Genomic DNA, 23225 nt, shown 5'->3' with positions numbered 1-23225 from the left:
ACTTTGTTATAGGTTCACACAATCTGTTCTGGAAATAGTCAAAAATTCTGTTTGTGTTTATGACTCGGGGCTTTATCGGATCAAAGATGGAATATAGATATTTCAGCAAGTAAGTTTTATATAAGATGTTGAATCAAAGCAGAGGCTCTTGAGCATAGAAATTTTAGTTTCTCAGCTCCGAGAGAAAGAAAAAATCAGTTGAGTTAAATATTAATATTATAGTTAAAAATCCATTTCTGAGATTCAGTTCTTAACTATCCATCCTGATACTGGGACTTCGTGTCTCTACGTGAGTTGGATACCCAATATCACAGTATTTTCTTTTCTTTTTTGCCATGACTTCCAAGGTGACAACTTCTGCTACTAGATGGCAGAAGTGATAGTAAACTTCCATAAGGTTTTTTTTTCTAACTCAGATGTTCTACAGTTGGTTGTGACTAAAATGTCTGCTGTTTTCCTTCCTTTGTTTCAGGATATTTGATATCTGCAGCCTTCCCTTAAGTCCTCTCAAACTTGTCAGATGTTTGTTTTTTCACAACATATTTACTTATACCATGTGAGTCCCTTTAAAAACTAATTCTTCTCTACATCTTAGTATGCCTGAAATAGGAATGTTTCTTACAATCACGGTCTCTGAATGTGAAGAAGTGTTAGGAATATCTTAGCCATTATATTTCACTGGTAATTTTGTTATGTGTACATAAAAATAACTTAAGATAAAAAAAAAAAAACCAACATTAAATAGCTGTCGGTGAGCTCTTTCAATAAATATCAAATAAAAATTTTAAGTGATATGAAAGCATTAGGCCATAACTTAATTGACAATTTTGCCTGAGCAATATGGAAAATAATACTACATATTACTCTCAGTGGTATCCTAGATTTGATTTAATATGGTACATATTTCCTTTCTCTCCCTCAACTTCCCTCCTCCTGATACCAGCAGCATAAATTTCAGTAAGTACGCGTTACAAACACATATATCTTTAAAATCTACAGATGTGGGGTATAAGTGTAGCCTTTTCCATACTCAAGCTATAGCTATTTTATCCTATTATATTTTCATTAAGTTAACCACCAATAACATGCTCATCACCATCACTATCATAATGATTTTTTACATTAAGTTGCTTGAGCATACTTTGTATTTGGCCCCAGACTTGGTGCTGTAGAATCAAAGATGTAGAAGTCAGTCTTTGTCTTAAAGGATCAAATAGACTAGTTGTGTCTACAGATCTCATTCCCCAAAAAATGGTAAAAGAAGAGGCCACAGGAAGAGACAGGTTGAGACAAATTAAAAAAAAAAAATGTTTTGGGATGCCTGCATTCCTCTCAAGATGGGTGGGCTTTGGATAAGTGGAATACAGGACATTCCAGATAAAGTTTAAACAGTTACTAAGGTAATAACTATTGCGGTGCATTTGAGATAAAACACATTTTCTACTGAAATGGAAATGTCATTCAGGTTATAAGACCTGGGTTTTCCCCACCAAACAGTGGTGTGTGATATTTATAAGTATGCGTGAATGCTAGAGGAGGAGTGCTTACATTTTGCTTTAGGCTGTCACATAATTTTTGAAGTTAATGTAGAGAAAGAGCATGGAATAAAATTCAAATTATTTTACTTATAGATAAGGAGACCATATAATTTATCACCAAGCTGAGAGAGTTCTGAGACTGAAAGCAGGTTTATTAGTAATTACACTGGGACAACAGGTATAAACCAAGTTTATCCCAGAAAAGTCAGAATGGATGTTAATTTTATCTATAGCTACTTTGTGTTTGATCTATGATCTTGAAATGCTAGATTTTACCTCATTCCTCCTAAACCATAAAAAATTGTAATGTGGAGAGGGGGAAATGTCATTCCATAGGGTGTAACTCAGTGAATAATTGATTAAGTGCTTGCTGAAAATATAAAGAAGTAAAGAAGACTATAAAAATGATTTATGATGTTGGAATAGAGCATCTTAAAAACATAGGTCAAGATCAGTTATGAAGGACCTTGATTGCCATTAGAAGCATTCTGTCTGTAATTTGAAGCCATGGAAAATACTTAAGAAAAGGTAATTAATAATAAAACATGCTACAAAGCCATCTCCTAGGAGACTCTTACAATTCTCTAGAGAAGAGTTCAAGATGATTGGACTAAGGTATTGGGGAATTAAATGAATTCTAATGAATTCTAATCATAAACACTCTGATCCAAGTGATGTGACATATGAGTTAAGAATTGGTGACTAAATATTTGAAAGGCCCCAATATGTCTTCAAGTATATAAACTTAAACAATGGATGGCGTCATAAGATCAAGTTATGATATGTAGATAGAAAAAAAAAAAAAGACTGGTTTCATGTGTACATATGTCTGTGAACCTGCTTATGGTGGGGAGTGGAATAATAGTAGAAATAACAGAAGAATAAATAGTGAATGTTTTATAGTGTTATGTAGTGCAAAAAGCACCACCCCATCTCAATTTGTTCATTCATTTATTTATGCCACACATATTATTGAACTTCTACTGTGTTCTAGGCACTAGGGATACCATAATGAAAATAAATAAATAAAAATAGAGCGGAATGCCTGTGATCATGGATCTTACATTATAAAGGGAGGAGAGAAACAAAAACGAAACAAATGAGCTAAGTGTATAGCATATTAAAAGACAAACCTTATTGAGAAAAGTAGAACACAGATGGGGGACTGACAGAGTTTGGAGGCAGGTACATTTCAAATAGGTGGTCAGAGTATATGTCACAGAGAATATGACATTTGAATAAAGGCTGAAGTAAGGTGAGAGTGACACCCACTTGAATTAAAGGTCAAGGGCTAAGGATTTGAGGCAGGAGGGTGCTCAGCAAATTTAAGGAACACAAAAGAGGTCAATGTGCCTGTAGAAAAAGATAAATTAGGAAAAGATGTGGTAAGGGGAGTATGGGATTCCAGAGATCAGGTAATTTTTTTTTTTTTTTTTTTTTTTTTTACTAAAAACAAACAAACAAATAAAAAACAGGATGGAGGACCATTAAAAGATTCTGAGGAGTGTAACAGTGTTAACAACTTTTCCATTCCCGTAGTTCTGCAAGTGACAGGGAGGGTTACAGCTCATTGACTCCTGCAGTCAGCAGCTCAGTGGGCGGGAGCGTTATAGCTCTTTGCTTCCACCATTCAGAGAGTTCTGGGTTCTTGTGCCACAACCAATAATAAGGCATGCAGACTGGAGACGGTTAAGGCAGAGATTTATTAAGTGACAGAAAAGATGTCAGCAGCAAGAGGGGGCCCAAAAGAGGGTTGCCTGCTGTGGGGCTAGGTTTGGGGTTTTTATGGGCTGAGAATGAGGAAGAGTAGGTTGACTGGTCTATGAGCCGTTTTTGAAAATGCAACACTCAGGAAGAGACAGGATAGTGTAAAGAACCAATTGGAAGCAGAAGTGAAGGCTTGGCCCACAACCAATTGATAGCTTTAGTTACATTTCACTTTTTGCAAATGAAGAATTTGTCTGTGGCCAATCACAGAAAGATAGATATATGTAAAACAGATGAAAGGTAAGAGATAATCGGGAAGAAGAGTACAAAATGGGACAAAGGCACCAAGGGGAGAGAAATGTGCCCCCAAAATAGTGAAATTTCTTCATCCGGGCTCACAGAGTGGATGTTTCCATATAGGGATGTGGGCTTTTTCTTATCTGGATCCCGCAGCTTGATTTTCAGGCTGTTTTTGGTTTGAAGGAGTTCTACTGAGGACCTGCCCTGACTGCCTGACTCAGTGGTTTCTTTCTTCCTCCTCTCTCATCAGGATCTGGCTTATTTTTTTTAAGAATAATTTTGTCTACTATGTTGAGAAGATATACTGCAGTGAAGTGAAGGTGGAAGCAGGGAGATCAATTGGAATTTTATTGCAATGATCCAGGTGAGAGGAGATGGTACTGTGGAAAAACACATTGGTTGAATGGAACTTCAAGACTGTATTTAAACAGGAAACTGAAGTCAAATATTATATTAACCATCGAATAAATGCCAGGATCTTAAATTCAGATATTTGAACGCAAATCTATAACTTTTCAACCATTTAAAAAATATACGGATTATGGGATGTTTTGGAGACATCCAAGAAGAAATATCTAAAAATATTTAAGTCTATAGTTCAGCAGACTGGGTAAAAATGGAAACAAAAGAGAACTGAGGCTAAAAGAAGTTAGTGAAAAACTATAGGAATAGGAAAAGAAATAGCTGTAGACTAAATTAAAGAGAGAAGAGGGTGGGGGATGAATAGGCAGTCAAAAGAAAGAGGCAAAGAGGTAAGGGTAGGTCAGGCAGGGAGACAGAGGAAACAAGGTCCAGCCACAGATACAGGAGGAGGATGCATGGGGAAAGGAGATTTACTAAAGTTATGTGAAATTCTGATAACTGAATCACTCATGACAAAGTTCAAGCACAGTGAGTTCTAAAAATTTAGAGTAGACGCATAGGCTAAGGGAAAGATACCAGTAGAGAAGAGAGACTGGAGGCCTAAGAAGAAGGTGAAAGTAGAGCTATGTGCCGGAGAAAAACTTGTAGAGGTGGAATAAGAACTGAAACAATAATAGAAACACTTGCCCTGAGGAAAAAGGATGGAAAAATGAAATAGATCGATTTTTTTGCTGGTAGGGAAGAAAGTTAACATAGTCATAGTCGGTTGTGTTTTCTCAAAGAACTGAGAAGCAGGATTAGTTTTAGAAATCTGAAGAAGGTAGTAAGAGGTGAAGCCAGTGGGACTTCCTGGGTCGAGTGAGGACTTGGAGGACTTTTCTGTCTTAGAAGAGGATTTTAAACGCACCAATCAGCACTCAGTAGCTAGGACTGTAAAATTGACCAATCAGCACTGTGTAGCTAGCAAGAGGATTGTAAAATACACCAATCAGCACTCTGTAAAAATGCACCAATCAGTGCTCTGTAGCTAGCAAGAGGACTGTAAAATGCACCAATCGGCACTCTGTAAAATGCACCAATCAGTAGGATCCTAAAAGTAGCCACTTAGAGGGAGGATTGAAAAAAAGGTGCTCTGATAGGACAAAAACGGAACATGGGAGGGGACAAATAAAGGAATAAAAGCTGGCCACCCCAGCCAGCAGCGGCAACCCGCTTGGGTCACTTTCTACACTGTGGAAGCTTTGTGCTTTCACTCTTAACAATAAACCTTGCTACTGCTCATTCTTTGGGTCCGTGCCATCTTTAAGAGCTGTAACACTCACTGCTAAGGTCTGTGGCTTCATTCTTGAAGTCAGCAAGACCACGAACCCACCGGAAGTAACCAACTGTGGACACAGTAGAACAGTAAAGGGTGGTAAAGGTTTAGAATAATTGCGGTAGAGTTAGGAAAGGAATCAACTAAGAATTTGAGAAAGAATAACTTTCTACTAGCAATGAGGATCCAGCTAAGGTTAACAAGTATATAGTTGACAGTTGGATGTTTTATTCATTTTACTTTGTCTTAATATCCAAATATTCTCCTATATGGAGGCATAGATATAGAATAATTCTTAGGGAAAATCTCAGAAGAAAATCCCTTGGGAAAATATGCAAACCAATTGTGATGGTTAATACTGTCAACTTGATTGTATTGAAGGATGCAAAGTATTGTTCCTGGGTGTGTCTGGGGAGGTGTTGCCAAAGGAGATTAACATTTGAGTCAGTGGACAGGGAGAGGCAGACCCACCCTCAGTCTAGGTGGGCACGATCTATTCTGCTGCCAGCGTGGCTAGAATAAAAGCAGGCAGAAGAAGGTGGAAGGACTAGACTGGCTGAATCTTCTGGCCTCCACCTTTCTCCTGTGCTACATGCTTTCTGCCCTCAAACATCAGACTCCAAGTTCTGCAGTTTTTGGGCTTTTGGACTTACACCAGTTATTTGCCAGGGGCTCTCAGACCTTCAGCCACAGACCAAAGACTACACTATCAGCTTCCCTACTTTTGAGGTTTGGGGACTCAGAATTGCTTCCTGGCTGCTCAGCTTCCAGATGGCCAGATCACAAGGGACTTCACCTTGTGATCGTGTAAATCAATTCTCCTAATAAACTCCCTTTCATATATACATCTATCCTACTAGTTCTGTCCCTTTAGAGAACCCTGACTAATACACCACCTATTCTCAATACTCATATGTATATAGAGATATACACAAATCCATCATGCTTCAAAAATGACATTTTTTTTTTTTCAGGAATAAGATAGACTTACTGGGATTTACCTAATGATCCTATGTTATCAGCTTGCTAAGGCAAGTTTCAACCTTTAAGGACAATTTACATTGTTACCGTTTTGGGGACAGTTTTATATTACACCTCTAGGAAATTGCAGTTAAGAATAGCCTGCTATATAACCCACCTATTTATTTTTCAACCAGATATTCCTTTTCAAAGTCAGTTTTTAAAAACATTAGATATAGGATTCAAACGAAAAATTTTTTAGTATTTCAAAATGATTACCTAAACATATATCCACCCTATTGAGTTCCTTGAATCAGAACCTAAACATGTTGTATATATGTGTGTTTTTCATTTATCTTATTTAATGCTTCATCCCACACTTCTGAGATAGTCAGACTAATCTTATTTTAAATGTCTTCCTATTATATGAAACATAGTGTTTTACACTGTAATTAAAACAAGGAGCTTATGAAAATGTGAAGACGGTTTCACTTACATCCCTAAGGAAGAAGATCAAAGCTAGTACCATGTATATCTCTTTATAATAATAGATTCTTGCAATCAAAAGACATGAAAAGATTAGGACAAGCATAACCTACACAGTTTACTCAGTTTGGATTCACCCTGGCATGAGAAAAGCTTAGTATAATTATCCTTCTATACTTATATGAAAACATCTAATTATGTATTTTAATAGAAATTTATAATAAATATTTTTGAAAGTTGGATATAGTCATAGCTGAAAAAAGTATATACATGAGTTGTCACAGACTAGCTAATTTATATTTTCTCATTTTAAAATCAAGATGAACTGCTAATTTGGATCTTTTCAGAAAACAGAAACGAAGTCAAATACTAAAACTAACATCAGTAGGGGTCTACTCCACAACTATGTAACCCCTAGCTCCTTGAATATTTTACCATGATTAATTTACAAAAATCATATACCATCTTTCCTAAAAGTTCACTTGTTATATTAATGTTGTATATACTAATATTACCTTAATAATTGCCTAATGAATGTATAAAAGGCCACTATAGAAAAACTTTAAGGAAATATAAATGATTCATTCTGGTAGCTAATTACAAATTAAACGTAAAGGAGGGATAGCATGCATTAAACAGCAATATCCCCAGGGACTCAGATAATAAGGTTTAAAAATACTTTCAAAGAATAGGTAAGATGGATACAATCGTCTGAACAGCTAAGTATTAGGGAAATGCTGTGACTTATGTTTTCAGAGTTTAGTTAACATCAAATACTTATTTATTGTCTCTACATCTCATTGCTAATTTAAACATAGAGTGTTTCATGACATAGGATGATTCATACCACAACACTCGTAACTGCTAAAAGAGAAATATGGTTATATTTTCTTTTGTCTCATATAGCAGACAATGAATTCATTACCAGGAGAACAGAATTCTTGTAGAGGCCTACAGAAGATATTACAAATGCAGCTCCAAATTTTGATAAAGTTCATGTAATGTAACAAGAACAATGTTAGTTATCAAATATCAAGTACCTTAATCCCTTTCCTTTACATTCACCTACCTCAGAAAAATGTACATATGTAGATAAAACATAAATTGTTCAGAATTCCATTTAAATTGTTTTTCATAATATGGTTAGAGGTCTTCTTTCTAAATACTTTCTTCTACTGTCATTTTACCAATTCAACATACACTTTTAACTCTCATTATTTTTCTATTCACTTTCCCTAAATATAACACATATATATATAATTTTTTTTTTAGATGGAGTCTCCCTCTGTCACCCAGGCTGGAGGGCAGTGGCGCCATCTCGGCTCACTACAAGCTCTGCCTCCCGGTTCACACCACTCTCCTGCCTCAGCCCCCTGAGTAGCCTCCCAAAGTGTTGGGATTACAGGCATGAGCCACCACACCCGGCCACCACACCCGGCCAGAAAGTTTTTATTAAAGTATCTAAAATGCCATTAGACTTTAGTGAATCATTGATTAGAAATGTGTTAGATAGGAAAGTGCATCCCAAACAAAGGATTATAACAGTTAAGATATAGAAATGTTGGCCAGGTGCAGTGGCTCACACCTGTAGCCCCAGCACTTTGGGAGGCTGAGGTGGGTGGATCACGAGGTCAGGAGATGGAGACCATCCTAACTAACATGGTAAAACCCAGTCTCTACTAAAAATTCAAAAATTAGCCAGGCATGGTGGTGTGCACCTGTAATCCCAGTTACTCAGGAGGCTGAGGGAGGATGATCGCTTGAACCCGGGAGGCAGAGGTTGCAGTGAGCTGAAATCGTGCCACCGTACTCCAGCCTGGGCAACAGAGTGAGATTCCATCTCAACAACAACAAAAAAAAAACACAAACTTTCCCAGTGAACGTTTTCTTTTTCTGTCACTGGATCCACAATACTCTACTCAAAACACCAAAAAACTTCTATTGTACTTTGCCGCATATATTGTACCTACTGTGTGATGAACTTCTAGAGGGCAGGGGGTTCTGTTCTAAGACTTCATGTTTACAGTAACATAAGACTTCAGGGCTACAGGACACTATATTATGTGAGACAAGTCAGGAAAAGAAAGTTACACATCTTAAACATGACATGTTCTCATTCATATGTGGAAGCTACAGAAGTTTATCTTATAGAAGTAAAAAGTGGAACAGAGGATACTAGGGGTTGGGAAGGATAGTGGGACAGGGGGGATAGGAAGAAATTTGTTATAGGATACAAAATTACATCTAGATAGGAGAAATAAATTTCTAGTGAACACTAGAATCACTGTAGATACAGTGTAGTATCATTGTAGAATTACTATGATTAACAATAATATATTATAGTTTCAAATAGTGAGAAGGAGGATATTGGACGTTCCTAACACCAATAAATGATCAATGTTTGAGATGATAGATATGCTAATTACCCTGATCTTATCACCGTACAATATATCTATGGAAACATCATTATCTGTCCGAATATGTACAATTATTATATGTCAAAAATATAATTAAAGAAGACTTCAATGAAAAACATCAAATTTTCTGCCAATAATTATACATTATTTTTGCAAAAAGAGGAGCTAAAAGAAAAACCAAAGCAATACTAGTATTCTGTGTTTTATTTTCAGGATAATAAATAGTTTTTTTAGTTAATCGCCAAAATAAAATTAAGTTCTCCCATGGTTAAAATGAAATACCTGTATAGTAAAGATTACACTATATAAAATTAAAACAACCATGAAAACTGAAAGGCAAGCTTGAGATTCAGTGTTACCCTCCAGAGTCTCCTAAAGACTGCAGAAAATCAGAGTTTTACAATAGCTGGCATACAATGGTAAGTTAGCCAAATATGTTATAGTTTTTCGCAAAAGATAATTCCTTTAGGAATAAAACATCTGTAAGTACAAGATAAAATGTACTCACTATCTTAAATCTGTAATTAATAGAAATAGAAAAATATATTTGGATTATGTACATTTTAGGGGCTTGGGGTTGGGGAAGAAGACCAAAAATGCTTGGACTAGGACAGTTAGTTTCCTTTTGCAAAGAAAATAGATATTCTTTACAAAATGGCTGGCTTATTGAAAAATAAACCCTGTTAGACACTCTAAGATTACAATTCATGGTATCTCTCATCTATGATAAACCCATCCTGAAAAATCAGCAGAGCCTTGAATTGGAAGGGCATTGAGGAATGAAAAGTATTTATATTTAAATAGTATAACATGACTTTTAATCAATAATTTTTGTTGTCATGCTGAGACAGAATTATTAGAAACTTACTCTATAGAGATATGTGCACATACACCCACACAATATGTACACAAATTTGCATGTTTTAAGATTGGTGTACAATGCTAGCTAGAGCTAATTCATCCTTGAAACTAAGATGGATTGAGAGGCAAGCCAAATAAGAATACAATTTGAAATTGACTAAAATTGAATAACAGCCCTATGGTAGGCTGAATAATGGCAGCCCCAAAAAGATCACATCCTAATTCCTGGAATCTGTGAATATGTTACCTTACATGGTAAAACGGACTTTACAGATGTGATTAAGTGAAGGATCCTGAGGTGGGGGATAATCCTAGATGATCCTAGTGGGCCCAATATAGTCACAAGGGTGCTTGTCGGGGGAGATCAGAGAGCAGAGCAGTACATGTGCCAGGAAAGAAGAAGCTGTAATCTGAGAAAGGGGCCAAGCATCAAGGAATGTAGGCTAACTCTAAAAGCTGGCAAAGATACAGAAAAGGATTATCACCTAGAGCCTCCAAAAGAACTCAGCCCATTGAGCACTCTTCAGGCTTCTGACTGCCACGCTATAGAAATTTGTATTGCTTTGAGTCCCTCAATTTGTGGTAATTTGTTACAATAGCAAAGAGAGACTAAAACAATTTCCCAGTTTCATGTCACAGCCAAGACATCACAGGTGTAAGTCTGATCTAATGAGTAAGAAACACACATGTTGCAAGCTAGTGTAACATTAAAGGCCTTTTTCTCCTTTGTCACTTTTAGTTTCAACATGATCTACTTTTACATAAATTGGCTTTTCTTCTCCTTGATGTCAAATGTCAGTTCCGATACACTGGCACAGGATGAAGGCCAGCAATAATGACTAGAAGCACGTGACTGAATTTTATGAAAAACATTATAAATCATTAATAATTGTAAGTAGCTGGTATCAGAGAAATGTATGAATTGGGAAGTATATATTTTTGTGTATAAGTGTGTATACATGTTTTTATTTTTGGGAGATGGAAAAATACAAAAACATGATAATGTCCTTCACCAAAAAATTATAATAGTATATTTTTATGCTTTCTATTGGATGCTACCAAATGTGTAATCATTCTATGCCTTATTAAGCACCAAGTGTTTTTGGAGCTGCAGATGGCAATTTGTACTCACAAAAACATCTTATATAAAACTGAGACAAAATTGAAAACTTGAAGAAGTACATTATCCCCAGGAAGAAGCTTCGCTCATTTATCATTTCTATCATAATGAACAAATGAAAAGTACCTCTGCAAACATTTCAAATCCAATTTGACATTTAATTTTCAGGGAGAATGTAGGGATTTTTTTTCCTTAATCATTTAAACACTGGTAGGTTTCTTGTGTTTCTTTTAGACAGTGATATAGGAAATTACAAAGCATTCAACATAGACCTATCTGGAACTGCTTCTTCACCAAAATACACACACACACACACACACACACACACATACAAACACACACACAAACACACACAGATATAAGAGTAAAAACCCTGTCTTTTATTTAGCAAGAGACAAAGGATATATATTCAGTGGAATAAAGCTGACACATTCAACATGGTTGACTGGAGTTTTTATTATCATTGGATTAATGCTTTGCAATTGTGTGTTCTTTTCTGAAATTTCAGTAGAAATGCTCTATTTCCTTTTAACCTGCCCTTTTTCAAAGGCCCATTCAAATGAATCAGCAAGAGTTATTTCATATACTACCACGTTAAGGAAGGGGAAAATTTTGACATCTCCCTCATAAATGTAAAAGAAAAAGCCTAAATTATTGACACTTCCTTGCAGGCTCTATTTTCTAAATCCTGCATGATCCTTATCCAATCTCCCATGTGGTACCAAAATTCACATTTTTTTTTTCCTCATCTCGAGACTCAGTGAGATATGAAGCAGATGGTTAGACTTTGGCTTTTTCAGGGATGACGTTAAATCTCCTATCTATTATGCTGTGTTTTAACTGTTAAAGGCCCTTCAAAGACTATATTTTTTATCTCATTATTATTTTAATCTTAAAATACATTTTAAATCAAAATTCCTTGTTCCCTATTTAAAAAGGTTCTAAACTTACTCATTTATTTAATACTCATTTACTGTGCACCAAAGTAGGCACTAAGAATATAATCATGGAGACAACAGGGGTCTCCTCCCACAAGCTGAGGATGGTTTAGTAAAGGGGTGGGTAAAAATAGAAATACTTACAATAATGTGAGGTGGGTGCTAATATAGGTGCATCTGGAGTGCTGCTGGAAGAGCAATGAAAATAGAGCAACACATTCTGTGGACAGAGCTGCAGTTGGGAGTTCAGATAAGGAGAAGATGTGCAGAGTGCATTGTTAATTGCCTACCCAGCAGCAGTTTTTGCCATTTTGAAAAATACCACTTTCCACTATGGAAATAGGGAAGGCTGTATGCTTGCTTTCCCCATCTCTCTTCTAGCTAGTGCATGGGCATGTGGCCAGTGTTGATGAATGACAACTTAGATAAAGAGTTATCTGGGATTCTCCTGGGAAAAGGTTTCCTTTCAAAAGAAAAGAGAAGAAAAGAAAAGAAAAAATAAAAAATAAAATAAAAGAAAAGAAAACAAGAGAAAAGAGAAGAGAAAGAAAAGAAAAGCTTGCAAAGAGAAGCTCTCCTGCATTGCTCTAGATTGTGAGCGCTTCAGGTCTGGGGCAGCTGTAGCCATCTTAGGAGCATGATGCTAAGCCAGAACATAAAGGCCAGCACAGTGAGGATGAGGTGGAAAGTGCTCAACATCTGGGTCTTGGGTAATATTAATGATAGCACTATTGCTTAGTCACTGTGTGTTGGGTGATTATACTAACAATCAGAAGTAACTGATACAGTCATCAGAGAAGCATCCCTGAAAAGGTCTTCTTTCTTTAGCATTTTAATAAAAGAATACCAGATTGTCAAGCTGACTAGGTAGAGGATAGCATACCGAACAAAAGGGAGATCACAAAGGGAAACATGGAATGTTAAGGGAATATTAAATAATAGTTCATATCATACTAAGTTTAGTCTGAACCAAGATTTTGCTGTTGTTACTGTTTTGAGACAGAGTCTCATTCTAGCCCAGGCTGAAGTGTGGTGGCAAGATCATAGTTCACTGCAGCCTTGATCTCCAGGCTCAAGCAATCCTTCTGTGTCAGCCTCTGGAATAGCTAAGACTACAGGTGTCCACCACCATGCCAGGATATTTATTTATTTATTTTTTAAGTAGAGATGGGATCTCCCTATGTTACCCAGGTTGGTCTCGAACTCCTGAGCTTAAGTGGTCTGCTTTGCCCTGGCCTTCCAAAATGCTTTGATTACAGGTGCGAGCCACCTGTAATTAAACTAAATTTAAATTTAAACTTAAACTAAGTTTAGTTAGAAATTAGTTTAGAAATTAGGTTAAATACTCACTTTGTTTTGCTTAAATATAGGCAACATTTTAATAGCCTTTCTGTAGCCATTCAGTTTGGCTTTTTACTTTTCATTATTTTAAGTTGGTAGATTTTGAAAATAACTTTTTGTGGGAGATAAATAACAGCTATTGAATGTTCATTATGTGCCACATGCTAAATTAAACAATTTGTGTATTTTATTTAATGCTTACAAAAATGCATTATTTGCATCTAACAAATCAGATAAAACTGTTTAGAGAGTTAAACGATTTTTTCAATGCCACTCAACTAGCAGGATCAGGAGATAAATACACATCTGACAAAATGTGTATTTATACACATTTGTTCTTATAACCCTTCACGGAATTTTTCTCAAGCTGGGTTTTACTGGCATTTTGAGTACAACAGTTTTACATTGGGAATGTATTTAGTACAACTCACTGCTAGGTATTACATGGAAGCAGCGCCTTCAGTGATTGTAACAGCCACTAAGGTCTCCACACATACATGTGCCTGCACTACAGATGCTGTACTAAAGACACCTGTTCAGAAACCATATAAACATTGTTAACACTTAGCCTGCATAAAGCGATTCATATGTGACACAAACCTTATATTTTCCAAACAGGCCTTAATGTTTTCTACTTTTCAAATCTTTCCCACCTGCTTATTGATACTTAAAAATCCATGTATGTGAGTTTCAGCTCTACAAAGGTGATATGGTTCGGCTCTGTGTCCCCACCCTAATCTCATCTCAAATTGTAATCCCCATGTGTTGAGGGAGGGACCTGCTGGGAGATGGTTGTATCATGGGAATGGTTTCTCTCTTGCTGTTCTGTAGATGGTGAGGGAGTTCTCACAAGATCTGATGTTTTTGTTTGTTTGTTTGTTTTTTGTTTCTTAAGACGGAGTCTCGCTCTGTCGCCCAGGCTGGAGTGCAGTGGCCGGATCTCAGCTCACTGCAAGGTCTGCCTCCCTGGCTTACGCCATTCTCCTGCCTCAGCCTCCCGAGTAGCTGGGACTACAGGCGCCCGCCACCTCGCCCGGCTAGGGTTTTTTTGTTTGTTTGTTTGTTTGTTTGTTTTATTTTTTAGTAGAGACGGGGTTTCACTGTGTTAGCCAGGATGGTCTCGATCTCCTGACCTCGTGATCTGCCCGTCTCGGTCTCCCAAAGTGCTGGGATTACAGGCTTGAGCCACCGCGCCCGGTCAAGGATCTGATGGTTTTTAAAGCGGTAGTTTACCCCGAGCAGTCTCTCTCCTGTCACCTTGTGAAGAAGGTGCTTTCTTTCCCCTTTGCCTTTCGCCATGATTGTAAGTTTCCTGAGGCCGTCCAATGCATGAGGAACTGTGAGTCAATGAAAGTTCTTTTGTTTATAAATTACCCAGACTCAGGGAGTTCTTTGTAGCAGTGTGAAAATGAACTAATATAAAAGGTAACAACTCTCTCTGAAAAAAGTAAACCTTTTTCTATTATTTATTTACAGCTTTCTGAATAACAGGTAAATGAAAGGGATTTATGGAGATGGAGGCAATCATGAAGGTATAGCACAGATAAAAAGACTGAATAGTAAAAACAAAGGAGTTTGGAGTACTAGAGGCCCACCCTTTATGATTTTGTCAAGAATCTCCTTCCCTAGTATTCTCCAGAATCAAAGCCATGGAGTAAATGAACTTCATCTCCTTTTATTTCAACTGCATCACCAAATAAATCTCTAAAATGGATGAAAGTCCTCTACAAAATAAAAAGATAGTGAGACAGTGATTTTCCTAGACTGGTTACTTTTTTTTTGTAGACATATGTCAAAATCCTAAATTATCAAATGAGAAGAGCAGCTTTATTAGTTTATGTGATGGGGGACAGAGGTCTTAGGTAGGTGGACCTGTGTTATTTCAACAGTTATGAAATATGAAGAAAAGTTCAATGGGTTTCCCAAACATAACCACGAGAAACAGAGATAATTAAGTTCTTCTCTAGAGTAGATACGTCATGAGAATTTAAGTGAAATCTCATCAAAGTAATTATTAGTTTACTAAAAGAAGAGGCTTAATGTGACATTTTAATATTAACAGAAAAGTAGAAGAGGTAACCATGAGGTCCTAAAGGAATATAAACTAAACCTCATGCTTTCAGAAGTGACATAAATGCACATATTTTCCCACATTATACCAATGCTTGTTCATTTTTCCATAATAAAGAAATTACTGAGAAACAGTGTAATTTAACAACGCACATGTTAATTTTAAGTCACATTACCAGGCTATGAATTAGAGTGTTATGTTCAAATGTTGTGGGTACTTTAATTACATATGTTATATTTGCTTAAAATAAGAACATAGAAGACAATCAAAAAGAAAAAAGTCAAATCTTCTGAAGTTGACCACTTCTAGGTATTAGCTGTTATCACATTTTCATATGTTCTTGCAGACTATTCTATACAGAAAAAATATGTATAAATTGTCATCGATTTTTAAAATACTCAATATATATTGTTCTGTATATTGCCATTTTACTTAAAATATTTTTAATTTACCTTCATATTGGTAAATATAGTTCTATATAATAATACATTAAATAAGGATATGATAGACCATTATATGACTTTTACATACTTTTCAGAAGTTTTGGTTGTTTTTTTTTTGTTTTGTTTTTTTGTTTGTTTTGAGATGTAGTCTCGTCGCCCAGGCTGGAGTGCAGTGGCGCGATCTCTGCTCACTGCAAGCTCCGCCTCCTGGGTTCACGCCATACTCCTGCCTCAGCTTCCCAAGTAGCTGGGACTACAGGTGCCCACCACCACACCCAGCTAAGTTTTTGTATTTTTAGTAGAGGTGGGGTTTCACAATGTTAGCCAGGATGGTCTCGATTTCCTAACCTCACAATCCACCCGCCAAAGTGCTGGGATTATAGGCCTGAGTCACCGCGCCGAGCCAGAAGTGTTAAAAAATAGGTAAGAGGTAAAATTAAAAGTTATAATAACCCTAAAAGAAATCTTCAGTCAGTTTCACACTTTAAAAATAAATTACTAATTGAGTACAAGTGAGATATTTCAAAAGAATTTTATAGAATTTTTATGCACTTAGACAAATTGCCCTCCAAATACAGAGTCAAAATTTACATTGCATCATTACTTTTATCTCAAACCTAAATTTATTTTTTAAAATCTTTATCAGTCCAAGAGATTCTATCATTTTAAATATCTACATTTCTGTCAACCTCAAACATTTTCTTCATGCTTTCTAATCATTTTTAAGGACAGGCAAATTTTGAGAGATCCCATTGATGAGAGATGCTAGGAAAAATTCTAGGAGACCCAACCATCCTTGTGCCTGTCATATAAAGAATCTTTTGTTTTTGAGAAAATTTAGATTTTAAATCAGATGTTACCTCATTCTGAAAGTATATTCTTAAAATACAGTATCCTTCTCAGAAAGATAGCTTCAGAGCTGCCCTGAGGCAGCTACATATGTGATTTCATACATGTAAGTTCTTCTGCTGAATTATCCTCCAAAATGCTCTTTTAATACATGTGGCTGGCTAATTTTTAGAAAGAGCTTTGCCCCTTTACTTCTGAAATAAATGTCTAGTAGAGTTTTACAAAATGTTTGAATGTAAATTTTTTATGAGTAACATACTCTATCCTGTAAACCTTTATGTTTTTTAAATAGGAGAGAAGTCAAAATACTTCCTCTGTTTGGGGGAATCTCAGCCCTAGTTCTGTCTGCCCATCCTTCATTATAAGGCCACTTATAAGACCCTAGGTATGGTCTTTCTCATGTGACTAATGTCAAGCAGGAGAACTTCTACATGAAGAATCCAGAGAGTTGACAACAGAAGACTACTCCTTCATCAGATGGTGGAACATTATATAGCCAGTATTTTGATATTGTTTGAGCGTCAACTTTGATGGGAAATGAAAGGAGTGTTTTCTTCATTTGACACTTCGAAATTTCCACTCCATCAAAATTAATCTATTTAAGTGTAATCTAATTTAGATTACAGGAGGCACAGGAGGCAGAGCAAATTTTGGCAAATCCTAAAGATAGAATTCATTTTATATTCATCATATTCTTTAAAAATCCACATACACAAATACACAGTAAATACTGTTTCTTAAAAACTGTATGTTTATATGTACTTTTTATATTTATATGTATACCTATATCTTTATGTATAATATTTAGACATATATTTATATTTATATGACTAATGCCACACAGAAGAAATTCTACATAAGGAATACGGAGAACTGACAATGGAAGACTGCCCCTTCAAAAGGCAGTGGAACATTATATAGCCAGTATTTAGATATTGTTTGAGCATCAACTTTGATGGGAAATGAAAGGAGTGTTTTCTTAATCTGATACTTTGAAATTTCCACTGCATCAAAATTAATACATTTAAGCATAATCTAATTTAGGCACAGAAGGCCTAAAGCTATATTATAACTTAAAGTTATATTATAAAGTTACATATATGCATACATGAGAAGGTAACATCAAAGATATCTGTCACCTTTGAATCAGTGTGGAATGATTTCTATTTTTGTCAGTTCTCTATAACAAAATGTACCAAAAATCTAGTTGGTCCAATCTTTTAACTTGCAAGATTTGGATCTTCAGTCTTTTTATTTATTTATATTTCTTTCTCTTCAGAGCTTAGTAAACCATGAAAATTATTCCTAAAATTATCTTATTATAAAAAATTAAAGTTTTTTTTCATGAAATAAGTCAAGTCTGAAGATTTCTTGTAAATTGGGTGTTGTTATCTTTGAGAAGTGGTTAGATATATCTTAAAAGTCCATTGGTTTATTATCAAAGATCAACCTAGATTAATTACAAAATCTATATAGAAAGAATAATCTCTATGAATGTGCTGAGACAAAATATGAGTATATAATACCCATAATATATATTTTTGAGAGATTATCAGCAGGTAATTAAGAGGGTAATTTTTAATGATTTTAACAATTCTTGCTTTGATTAATGTTACCTATTAATAAGACCTGACTTCTATATGATTAAAGTATCTTCCACTATGATTAAATAACTCTTGGAAAAAATTTAAATGTTTAAGTTATTTAAAATGCATTTATTAATTTATTTTATTTTAATAGAGGCAGAGTCTTGCTTTGTCACCCAAGCAGGAGTTCAGTGGCTCAAACGGAGCTCACTGTCTCTTTTACCTCCCAGGTTCCAGCAATCCTCCCACCTCACCCCCCAAAGTATGAGACTATGGGTGCATGCCATCATGCTCGTCTAATTTTTTCATAGTTTTGGTAGAGACAGGGTTTCACCATATTGCCCAGGCTGGTCTTGAACTCCTGAGCTCAAGTGATATGCCTGATTCCGCCTCCCAACGTGCTGGGATTGATGGCATGAGCCACTGAGCTTGACGTAAAATGTATTATTTTAAACATCCAACAACTAGTAAGAGATCAGGACAAGTTAACATTTAGATAATGGAGATGAAATAAAAATATTCATCAATGCCATGTCACATATCTGTTAAACTCATAACTCCCCAAACTACATTCCACATTCAAAGAAGACTAATTTCAATATTTGCAATTTAAAAATACAAGTTAATAAAATATCTCATTATGTCTTTATCTAACTTATTACTATTCATTATATGCATTTTTTTTGTTTCTCAAGGATATTTAATGTTTATTTGATCTGGAATGATAAACACAATTATGTTAATATTATTGCGTATTTTAGACATTTTCAATACACATTTTTTATTAATTATGGTAAAATTGTGAAAAACTACCAAGGAAAAACATTTCTCTATCATTATTTAAATGACAGCAGTGTGGTAATTCAATTTAAAATTTCAAACATTTAAATAAAGTAATTTTACATTTTTTGATGGGCAAGTAGAATAAATAATAGGAAGTTCAACCTAACTGTAAAATTCTAGTCAATATTAAAAAATACAGAAACTAAAGAGATGGACAATAGATGTTAGGAGAGTAGATATTTCTATAAAGAATTGAGAAAAGATGAATAAGTAATGGTCTCAAGAGAGTTGACTCAGGGTGCTTCCTAAAATCATCATATCCTTTGCAGGAGTTTCTAACTTGTCTGTCTTTTAGGTGGGTTTTTCATAAGTTACTGTTGTGCTGATTTCACAAGATGCCTTCAATCTAGTCAAAGCTGACTGGATCAGGGATAGGCACATGACCCAACGCAGCCGATGATGTGGTCGAATACAAAAACTCTGCCCCATAGGGATGGCAGTAAGTCATCAATAGGATCTGGTACTCTTCTTTGTTATGGGAAGTTAACTGGTTAATCAGAATAATAAAAAGGGACTCTAAAAGTCGATAACTGGAACAAAAGCTATCAGATTTAAAAAAAAAAAAATTATAGGGTAGATTTCGAATCAAATGTTAAGAGCATTGGTTCAGTTACTTGCTAATTGTATCACCTCAGTCCAGCCACTGAACTTTGCTCCATTCCAGTTGCCTAACTGGGAACTGGGGAAATAACAGCTACTAGCACATGTAATTTTTGCGAAAACTGTACAATAAGATATATAAAGGACCTAATATTACTATCAGGCAAGAGTAAGCCATCGTTATATGTTAGCTATTATAAACAGTAATAACATAATTATTACTAACATTTATATTAGCACTAGATACCTAGTGATTTTTGTCCTCAATTTCTTTCTATTCTCGGAGTTAACAAGACAGTTTGGACACTTCTGTGTTCCTACCAAATGAAATTTTATAATTGTTCCTGGATACTTGTAAGGCCTAGCTGCAAAATAAGATTTTTATTTATCTCGTTTCCACATGAACTTGAGCTAACTCGAGAGAGCAAAAAACTCTTTCTTGTTCTAAAGAGCGTATAACTAACACAAATATGAATTGCAGGAAAAAATATTTAAGGATGAGATTTTCCAAAAAAAAATTCTGCTGCTCCTATTCTGATTCTCTGACAAGGGACAAATTTGTGTCTAGCAGCATATTTTGTTCCTTAGCTTCTGATTTGAAGATGGAAGTTGACTCAGAGATATTTAAAGTTTTTCTTAGCATGCTGATATTTGAAGATGAAAAATCTGGTGGATAATTGTCTTCAGTGTTTTACTTTTGTAATGGATAAGTGGCAAGTTTGAGATTTCTGGACTCTAAAACAAGAAGGGACAGAGGGAAAGTCTGAACACCTCATATTTTTTTCAGTGGCTTTATCTGTTATATGTTCTCCACCTTCTCCAATAGGATTTGGATCATATGCATGTCCAGTTTTGAATCTTCTTTTTTACTTAGCTGAAACTATTTTCAACGAAGTCTTAAATATCTTTCATAAGATTATATTCAGTGCATGAATAATGTCCTTTATTATGTCTAAACTAAGTATTCAAGATTTCCACCCAGTTTGATTGCAGACATTTTCTGTAGCTTCAAAGATTTAGAATAAAGGCATGAGGAAAGGTGTATTATTTTAGATGGTTTGGGTTTTTGTCAAATGTTGGGAAGTGTGTAAATGCCTATAACATTAATGAAAATAACACCGACAAAAGTAGCAACATATTAGGTAATTATGTGCAGGGAAGACTAAAAGTAAAAAGTTTTAACCAAAATCTATATTTTACGTATATCTCATTCATTAAAATCATGTTATATGCTTAATTGATATCATAATAAGTGCTCCTTCTCTAATGAACACTGTGACCTTGGAAATTTCTCCTTAAGTTGAGTACTTATAGAAGAAAATTGAATAAAAATACATTTGGTAACAGGACTCACTCTCAGTGGGTATCTAACATTTCTGGCAGCCTTGCCTAATTTCTATAATTTCTAACCTCGTCACCTCCCACCTTTCTTATTTACTATATGAAACTATTTTTAGCATTTGAGAAACCTAAAAGTAAACAATCTATGAAATAATATCGAAACCCTGGAATAGACAAATCATCTCCCCTTCTCTCAGCATATCACCCAACACAGAACTCATTCCAAGATTCCTTATAAATACATATAGAAATAAAGTATTTTTATCATCTATTTAAAAATATTTATTTCAGCAACTTGCAGTGACAAATAAAACTAAAAGTGTTTCTCTTACCTTACTCCTACCAATGCCTGAAATAGCTCTTTCAGTGGGACAGTCTGTAATTTAAGTCTAGCTAACACCTGCACTGGTGATTCATTAGTTTAAATAAGGATAAAAAATGTAAACTCAGTGGATTTTTATATTTACATAAATTTTTAAATCAAGAATTTAATATATCTGACCTCTTGAAAGTTTGGTGTCACTGAAAACCAAAAGGTAAACTGTAAGAGGACAAGACACTGGGTCCTAAACTGATCTCTGATGCTTTCTCCTGGACAAGTGACTCCAAGAATTTGGTCCTGATTTACCTCATCTGGAAAACTGAGCATAGTTAAGGGCATCTTAAAAATTCTCCTAGTGCTTCTGTAGTTTGAATACTGTGCTCTGTAGACATATACACAGAATATTAAAAGTTTGATACTTTTCTTATGAAATTCCCTTTAGTGAAAATTTACTAGATTAGCTTTATTTAAATGCATTAATTTCATTACTTAATAGCCTTATCTTGCCTTTGAGTAACTTACTTTTACCTATTTCATTTATCCAACTTTGTTCTCCAAGTTATTTTTGTTAATTTCTAAAAAAATTAATTTGCACATCCAAGGACTAAAAAATAGTCACCAGTTTTTATATATAAAATAATATGAATATAAATTATACCTCAGCAAAGTTAACTTTAAAATAGTATGACACAAGTTCTTAACTCGATCTTCAGATCTTTGTTGTAGACATAGTATTTTGAAAATCAATTTTTGGAATAAGGAGATGAATCTCGAGGTGACTTCTTCAAAGCATACTATCTACATCTGGTATATATTTTGAATCATTTACATGGGGCAGTGATTTGCACGTGATTTGATCTTTCTTCCTTTTTCAAAGCAATACTAATTTCTGAGGTTTCTAAAACCGTTCGTATTGCATGTAACAAATCTGATTTACACGTAGAAAACCCCTATGATTATGTATTATTATATATTATATTACAATACTGAGACTTTTTCTTTTCAGAGAACATTTCCTGATTAGCAATCTAGTGGAGATACTTTACTTGGTTCTTTTTCAGCTCCTCAAAAGTAGAGGGGGAAAATTTTGAGGAGAGGTACCCAAAACCAGTTTTCTCTTGGAAATCTGTACTGCCTCAACATCAATAGCTAACTAAGTTGGTTTTGGGATCCTCTCCATTAGAGTCACCTGGAATGGGGGTGAAGCAAAAGCAGTTCCCAGATCCAGGTTAGCATCTCTGGTGGATAGGGTCCTGAAATCAGAATTGTATAAAGCTCCTCAGGTAATCTCCGGGCACACTGAAGCTTGAAGACCTCTAACCCAGAGTGTGTGGGCTTCTTTGTTAATATTAAATTATATTTTTATGTAATTCAGACCTTCATTTAAAAGATCCCTCTCTTCACTATATTCTAAGCAATCTAACACATATCTTATGGCAAGTACTATATCCTCAATTTGAAACAACTAGATCTCTTGTTAGTGTATGATTCTAATAACAGTCTTATATATCTAACTGTGTTATTGGGATGTGCCTACCCTTTCATAATTGACTTTTCTTCCACATATTTCTTTAAGATGGCATTCTGTCATCAGTTCCTACCACGGGCACATCCCAGTGTTGTGGGCTCTGGCTTATTACTGTTTGCTGGACATTCTTTAAGGGAAAGAATATAAAATTGCAAATGTAAAATTAAATAAAAAATTGAATATTTATTTAAAATGTGAAAGAAATTACAACACATTACAAATTTTTGAATGTTGACAAGTACATAAATGCCAATTAAAAAGTTAACACATTGTTTTTATTAACTGACATAGTTCTA

At 35.1% G+C, this 23225-nt stretch overlaps 1 protein-coding gene across 1 annotated transcript in view; it reads right to left on the bottom strand.

The window, feature by feature from the left end:
• LOC105545695 (low-density lipoprotein receptor-related protein 1B-like) overlaps window positions 1-23225 on the bottom strand; it is a gene marked incomplete at its 3' end in the record, with an annotated part of 761110 nt that overhangs the window by 391036 nt on the left and 346849 nt on the right. The window lies entirely within an intron of this gene.

Source organism: Mandrillus leucophaeus, unplaced genomic scaffold (assembly GCF_000951045.1).
Source record: "Mandrillus leucophaeus isolate KB7577 unplaced genomic scaffold, Mleu.le_1.0 Scaffold336, whole genome shotgun sequence".
Classification (NCBI taxonomy): Eukaryota; Metazoa; Chordata; class Mammalia; order Primates; family Cercopithecidae; genus Mandrillus; species Mandrillus leucophaeus.
This window is presented reverse-complemented; position numbering and strand designations above follow the sequence as displayed.